The following is an 8,019-nucleotide window of genomic DNA, read 5'->3' as shown; positions in this document are numbered from 1 at the left end:
TGTTAAAAGAAGAGGGCATGGATACTAGGCATGTTACCTTCAGGGAAATGGATATAAACTATAGGTGGAGGCTTCCAACAAGCTTACAGTTTAGAAGAAAAGATAAACATGTACGCAGAGCCATGCTATAGGGCACTCAGAATACTTCTTATAACTCTATAGCAGATTGCTCACTGTCTGCTGGCATCAGAGTGCCTACACATGGGCTCTGATTGGTAAGGCCCTTTTCTTTGTCTTATCCTGCCTTGAATTGCTCCTTGCCTGTTTTCATCCACCCATCCCTTCAACAGATATCAGAGCACCCACCTTGTGCCATGCATTAGTGGTACTGGGAGTTCTGAAGTAAACAAAATGGGCACAGTTGCCATTTACATGGAGCTGCTCACTGAACAGTGGAAGAGCTACCGTTGCAGTTAATGTGTACCAAGCATTTGCAATAGGGATCTGTGCGTAACAAAGTGAAGAGTGAGACACAAAATCATATCAGAGGAATATAACCCAGGCTGGAGTCAGGGGAAGCTTCTGGGAATAAATGACATATAATTTGAGACTTAAAGGAATATGAGGAGTTGGCTAAACAAAAGTAGATGGAGATACGATCTCAGAACCTCTGTCCTGTGAATACTTTGGCCATTTCTTATTTGTGAGCCTTATAGCAATGTCCTTCCCTGACACCTCTATCCTCAAAGCCTCCATAAAATTTCTTCTAAAGAAAATTAAAATATGAGGGTAATTGAATTGATTTATATATGCTTTATGTTGGGTAAGATTGCGTATCATTGAATCATACTCCTGAAGTCCTAGTGTTCCACAAAGGTGTCAAGGACTCAGGGGTGGAGGTGAGGGGTGGAAACGGAGGCAGAGGGGCTTGCAGAGGGCGAAGAAGCTGAGCAGGATGGCTCTTGGGTTTCCTTTCTCTGATTCAACCAGACTGGTTCTGCTTTTATGCTTTATATAATGGAAAATAAGTGTATATATTATCATGGAGTTTAAAAATAAAATACAAATAGCTCTGAGATAGCATATGAATTTATTAGAGTTCCTCAAATTTATTGTTTCAGAACATTTCTCTATATTCCAGTCATCAGGTCCTTGACTGGGAGAAAACCCATCATTATGACACAGTCTCCATGAGAAAATTCAGATTCATCTTTTGTACTTAAAATCACATGCCTTTTCTAGGAATGCAGCCTCCTATAGCACCACCTGGATGTCGCAAGTAAGAGAGTTTCCAGCATGTGCAATAAGATTTCAGTGAGGAGAAACTGGACTTGGCTGGGGGGTTATCAGTGATGCTTTCACAGAAGGGGTGGCCTCTCACTGGGTTTTTGTTGGATTTCAATAGTCATAAGAAAGAGCAGGGCTTTCCACATGAAATGGAAAGATGCAAGCAGGAATACAAAGGCATGTTTGTGGAGAACAGTTTGAAAGATGATTTGGCTGGAACCTGAGTATCATGTGGAGTTGTTATATGAGATAAGGCTAAGAAGCTAGCTCAGCTCAACATGGGAAGGGCCAGGAATGACAATTCACCTTCCCTTCCGAGGGCTTTTGTACTTGCTGTTTTCTCTGCTCAGAATGCTTTTCCCCCAGATCTCCAGATGCCGAGGTCCTGTTCATTATGTAGGTCTTTGATCAAAGTCATTCCTTCCCAAAAGTCTACCTTGACCAACTTGTGAAAGCAATTCCCTTCCCATCCAGCAACTCTCTATCATTACTACATTTCATTTCCTTCATAGCATCAATTTATTTCTTTGCTTGTTTACTACCTACCTTCTCAAAAGCCATGAAAACAAGAATCTTTTCCATATTGTTCACTGCCAGCTCCCAACATGGTATATATTAGGTGCTCAGTAAATATTTGTTCAGTGAATGATTACATGAGTTATTCTTAAACAATGAATAATGAAGAGCTGTATGAATTTTTTATTTATTCATTTTTATTAACATATAATGTATTATTTATTTCAGGGGTACAGGTCTGTGAATCTTCAGTCTTACACAATTCACAGCACTCACCATAGCATATACCCTTCCCAATGTCCATCACCCAGCCAGCACATCCCTCCTACCCTCCAGCAACCCTCAGTTTGTTTTCTGAGATTAAGAGTCTCTTATGGTTTGTCTCCCTACTCGGTCCCATCTTGTTTCATTTTTCCCTCCCTTTCCCCACAAGCCCCTACTCTGCCTCTCAAATTCTTCATATCAGTGAGATCATATATAACTGCCTTTCTCTGATTGACTTACTTTGCTCAGCATAATACCCTCCAGTTCCATCCATGTTGTTGCAAATGGCAAGATTTCAGGTTTTTGATGGCTGCATGGTATTCCATTATATATACTATACCACATCTTCTTTATCCATTCATCTATTGATGGACATCTAGGCTCTTTCCATAGTTTGGCTATTGTGGACATTGCTTCTATAAACATTTGGGTACACCTGCTCCTTCCAATCACTACATTTGTATCTTTAGGGTAAATACCTAGTAGTGCAATTGCTGGCTCGCAGGGTAGCTCTATTTTCAGCTTTTTGAGGAACCTCCATACTGTTTTCCAGAGTGGCTGTACCAGCTTGCATTCCCACAGTCTAGGAGGGTTTTTATTAAGAAAATGAAACAGGGGCTCCTGGGTGGCTCAGTGGGTTAAAGCCTCTGCCTTCGGCTCAGGTCATGATCTCAGGGTCCTGAGATCAAGCCCCACATCGGGCTCTCTGCTGTGCGGGAAGCCTGCTTCCTCCTCTCTCTCTGCCTGTCTCTCTGCCTACTTGTGACCTCTGTCAAATAAATAAAAAATCTTAAAAAAAGAAAATGAAACAATTCCAGAGGCGTTTGAAAAACATTAGCTTGGCAGCAGAGTTTAGGATGGAATGAGACAGTATGAGATTAAGGGCAGGAGGATCAATTAGGAGGCCATCTTAACAGTCCAGAAAAGGGTTAAGCTCCCAAACTCTGGCAGTGGCAAATGGGCATGAATATATGGGCTGGATGAGAGAATTGTGGAGATCAAAAGCATGCCATTTGAGGACTGATTAGATATGGAGGGTGAGGGACAGCTGTGAATTAAGGGAATGGTGATACCATACTTGGAATGAGAGAATTTGGGGAAAGAAACTAGCTTGGACAGAGTTCATTTTGAAGCATCCTGAACTTTAAGTGATGCATCATTTGGAAATGAAGTAGAAAGTCAGTCAAGCTTTGAGCAGTGGCAGTATCGTAGCCAATGAGGTTACCCGAGGCGCGATTATTGCTAATTGAAGTAGAAAGTCAGGTAGGCAATGTGCGCCCTTGCCTGGAAAGATACACTAGAGCAGGAAATAAAGGTCTGGGAGTTAGCAGTTCAGAAGTTGTAGTTCACCCCTTGAGAGTGAGTAAGGTCTCTAAGAGAAGGTATAGTAAGAAATGAACATAGCACTGAGAGTAGTGTGGAGAGAAGCTGTAAAATTCAAGGATGAGAGAAAAGAAGGGGAGCAGTAGGGATAGAAAGAGCAAATTGGGAAGAGAGCATTTCGAAGTAGTCACGGGGTACCAGAAGATGGAAGATGAGGATGATGCAGGTTGAGGACAGGCATCTCCCCCTTCTGTCTCTACAATAGGAAGAGCAGAGTTCAGTGCACTCTACAGTTTATTATCACCAATACCTTCCACCACATTGCCTTGCTTACTAACATCCTACACCTACCCACATGTAAATTCTGCATCACTTCTCAGCAAACACTCCTGTTCAAAGACCTTCCATAATTTTAAAACTCAGTTGCTCTTTACTGCTTTCCTGTATGTACATTTTTTTCTTAATACCCAGTACCTTATGGTTAAAATCTAGTTTGAATCTTTTAATTGCTAGGCATCAACAATAGAGCCATACAAATCACAATAACCATAGTAATAGTCCATAATAGTTAATCATTTACACCTAATCTCATTAACATTGCTATTGCTTGTCATCACTGTGTGCCTATTATACAGGACATAAGAAAAGGGAAAAAAAAGATAATGACTTCTCTCCTTTTTCAAAGTCATGGACTATCTTTCTAGTGTTCTGGAATGTGTCTCTATAACATTTTTTTATTAAGGCCTGTGAATTTAAATAAAAGTAGAGCCTATGGTACAGAAACAAAACTCTGAATAGCACAAAAATTATGCAGAAGCATAATGAAGGAAATTTAGAACTTTCACCATCCCTTCAGGATTTTCCTCCCTAGAGTCAGGTTAAGTGATACCAACTGCTGCCCAACAGGACTTTTAAAAATCAGAGTAATCCAAATTCTCCCCAGTCAGGCCCATTTATTGAGCCCATGATAAGAATATAAACAGAAAGTGTGAAGAATATGCAGGGGGTGGCACCAACCATTCACAGGCCTCAGGAAGGGCAAGGCTGATGCACTGATGATTGTGAGATAAGATGAAAGATGAGCGAGAAAAATCTGTAGCCTGTGCTCCTAATCCCTAGCAGTAGTTTGTAACCCAGCTGTGTGCAGCAGATGAGGCAGATAGACCAACAATCACTCCTGGAAGCCAAGACAAAATCCATAGGAGAATGAAAGTCTTTGTCATAGCACTGGATTCTTTGGATTCAAGACATTATGGGTCCCCAAGGACAACATGAATTTGAGTACAAGACCTTACAGACTAGAGTTAGGCAGCCATTGACCTAAATCAGCCTTTCTGAAGAAGAGGCATCAATAGAGACAACAGGGAAACAGACCTGGTGCCTAAGAGAAAATTGCTTCTGTCCCCATATTGGAAACTCTTGGTATCTGGCCCAATGTACATGCAGGGGGAGGATGTTGGTTGGTATTTAAAAGTTAGGGAGAATATAGTTGTCATCTGGAACATTTGTCTCTTTGAGGTCTTTCAGGAGTCAGTTGGGGGTTTCCTACCCTCTGAGGTTTAAATAAACTTTACTCAAATATCCACCCTCACAACTAGGAATTATTGAGGACCCACCACACAAGTACTATACATTTGGGGACTTTTTTTTTTTTTTTTAAGATTTTGCTTATCTATTTGACAAATGGAGATCACAAGTAGGCAGAGAGGCAGGCAGAGAGAGAGGAGGAAGCAGGTTCCCTGCTGAGCAGAGAGCTCAATTCGGGGCTTGATCCCAGGACCCTGGGACCATGACCCAAGCTGAAGGCAGGGGCTTCATCCCACAGAGCCACCCAGGTACCCCCATACTTATTTTTTGTGGCTCTCTCTATCTCTACTCCTGCATCCATGTCCTCACCAAACCACGGCTCTAACCTGGGTGCAATAATACCTCATCCCTCATCGTCTTTCACAAGAAATCCAATTGCACAGAGTACTTCACAATTTTTGTAATTTTATTGGATATTTGTGGAGGGCAAGGGGCAAATACATCCATTCATTTCTTGAGTACGTATTGTGTTTTAGTTGCTGTCGTAAGTGCTTTAGGTACATCAGTGATAGAAAGACAAAATTCCTATCTTCCTAGAATTTCTAATCCAGTGAGAGAGATAGATGATTAGCTCCATGAAGAGTGTAACCACCTGCCAGTTTCCTGTTCCCTAGCCATTCCACCCTTCCTCTTTACTCTGCAGGTTTCTGAAGCCTGTACTCTGATGTGTGACCTCATGGCCCCACCAGGTTGCTTTGTCTTTCACAATCTCCCAGCCTTCACATTTTGGCAGGCAAAAATATCTCCATCTTGTTGCATAGGATTATCTAAACCCATGGCGCTAGACTGGAATGAGCATGTAGGTGCCCAGTTGCCAATGGGAATTTAGGTTGGTGGATGGGACAATGGGATGAACATAGAAATTTGTGATCAGGCAGCTCTGGGGTCAAATTTCTACCTCCTGCTGGTTATATAACATTGAACATGTTCCTTAGTCTTCCTAGGCCTTGATTTTTCTCACCTGAAAAATGGGAACATTAATCACTTTTCCTTAATGTGAGGAGAAAGTTTTTTTTTTTTTTTTAAAGATTTATTTATTTATTTATTTATTTGAGAGAGAGAGACAGTGAGAGAGAGCATGAGCGAGAAGGTCAGAGGGAGAAGCAGACTCCCCATGGAGCCGGGAGCCCGATGTGGGATTCGATCCTGCGATTCCGGGATCATGACCTGAGCCGAAGGCAGTCGTCCAACCAACTGAGCCACCCAGGCATCCTGAGAAAGTTTTAATGTGGTAACAAATAAAAGTTTCCAGTACAGGATGGGTACTCAAATATAACTAGTTTACTTTAGGTTCTAGAGAGATTTTGGGGGTAGACCACGAACAGGAATCAATCAGAACTCAGGACCAGACACAAGAATGGTCATATAGGCCAATAAGGGAGAAGGAAAGTTAACACTTGCTCCACTTTAAGGGGCAACACAAACATTCATAGGTTATCCCTACCACTCTCTGATTAGTGGTAGGGTGACCCCCTCCCATATCACAAGCTAGCACAGGTCAAAGCCCCAAATATGTCCCAAGAGCAGGATGTCCAAGGTGGCTGGGGCTGGCAGAATTCTGGCATTTAGGGTAGGAGTAAGCAACTGGTTGTTAGGGCATTGCCCACCGAGGTTGGGAAGTTGAGATTCTCAGACTCTCCAGTTTTCAAGAGCTCTGAAACATCTTCTAGTCTGGGGGTTCCTAAACATGACCCTGACATAACACTTCTGAATAAGAAGTCCCCAGTTTTGAGCCAGGCCAAATACTTAAATACTTCTCAGGTGACTCTTGTGGCTTAGGGTGGGGAAGAGATACTCCATTTCTAACAAAGCTCCCAGTAGATGCCTATGCCCAGCTCATGGACCCTATTTTTGATAGCAGGGTTCTAGGCTGACTCCCCAAGCAGATGCTTGAATCTTCTCTACTATATCCCCATCAAGAGGTCATTCAACCAATGTGTGACTATCTTCTGTGAAAGAAATCTCATTACCTCTGATGGGGTCCATTCAAACTTTATCCTTCCTAGTTAACTGTGTGTGTATGTGTGTGTACACATGCATGTGTGCATGTGCGCGCGTGCGCGCGCGCGCGCGCGTGTGTGTGTGTGTGTGTGTGTGTTTTAAGTCCTGCTTTTGACATTTCTAGCCTATTCTGTCTTTTGGAAGTTCTGCCAGAAAATGCGTACTTACGTTTTTCTATCATTTATCTTTCTATTTTATTTTTTAGATTTTATTTATTTATTTGACAGAGATCACAGGTAGGCAAGCAGGCAGAGAGAGAGAGAGGAGGAAGCAGGCTCCCCACTGAGCAGAGAGCTTGATGCAGGGCTTGATCCCAGGACCCTGAGATCAGGACCCGAGCCGAAAGCAGAGGCTTTAACCCACTGAGCCATCCAGGTGCCCCTATCATTTATCTTTTTAAAGATTATTACATTAACTATAGGTTTTTGTTAGAAAATATGGAAAATACAGGCATATAGAGGGAAAATTCCGGGGCACCTAGGTGGCTCAGTGGGTTAATGCCTCTGCCTTTGGCTCGGGTCGTGATCCCGGGGTCCTGGAATCGGGCCCCGCGTTGGGCTGTCTGCTCCGCGGAGAGCCTGCTTCCTCCTCTCTCTCTCTCTGCCTGCCTCTCTGCCTACTTGTGATCTCTGTCTGTCAAATAAATAAAATCTTTAGAGGGAAAAATCCTTAATAACCATAATACTACCGACCAGATGTACTTGCTCTTAAAATATTGGAGCATTTCCTTCTAATTCTTTCTTATCATGATTTAAAATCTGATTCCTGTGTCTTTCTCCCTTAGAGCCTCAGAGCACGAGGCGCAGCTCCAGCCTGTTTCTCTCTGGTAGCTTCAGGCAATGGGCAACAATTCTCCACTGGCTGATGCTCCAGTGCCTGCCTTTCTCACTGACCTTACAGCCTCCACTCCTTGCAAGAACAGTGTTTGGGCAGAGATGAGAGGGAGGACAATCCAGGCCCTCTGGGTGAGACGGCACTGGGCACTGCTGGCATTCACTGAGCAGTGAGGCTGTTTTTCAAGTCATCAGAATGGCTTTACAATGAGCCATTCTGTTTCTTCCACATGATACTGCTTGTCACCGAAAAGCAAACATTTTAAGG

At 42.9% G+C, this 8,019-nt stretch overlaps 1 pseudogene; it reads left to right on the top strand.

Annotated features, from left to right (window-relative positions):
* Positions 1-3,193: 3,193 nt before the first annotated feature.
* On the top strand, positions 3,194-3,343 carry LOC123393893 (annotated as a pseudogene).
* The last annotated feature ends 4,676 nt before the right edge of the window (positions 3,344-8,019 follow it).

Source organism: Mustela putorius, unplaced genomic scaffold, assembly GCF_011764305.1.
Source record: "Mustela putorius furo isolate JIRA1106 unplaced genomic scaffold, ASM1176430v1.1 tig00001063_pilon_pilon_pilon, whole genome shotgun sequence".
Classification (NCBI taxonomy): domain Eukaryota; kingdom Metazoa; phylum Chordata; class Mammalia; order Carnivora; family Mustelidae; genus Mustela; species Mustela putorius.
This window is presented reverse-complemented; position numbering and strand designations above follow the sequence as displayed.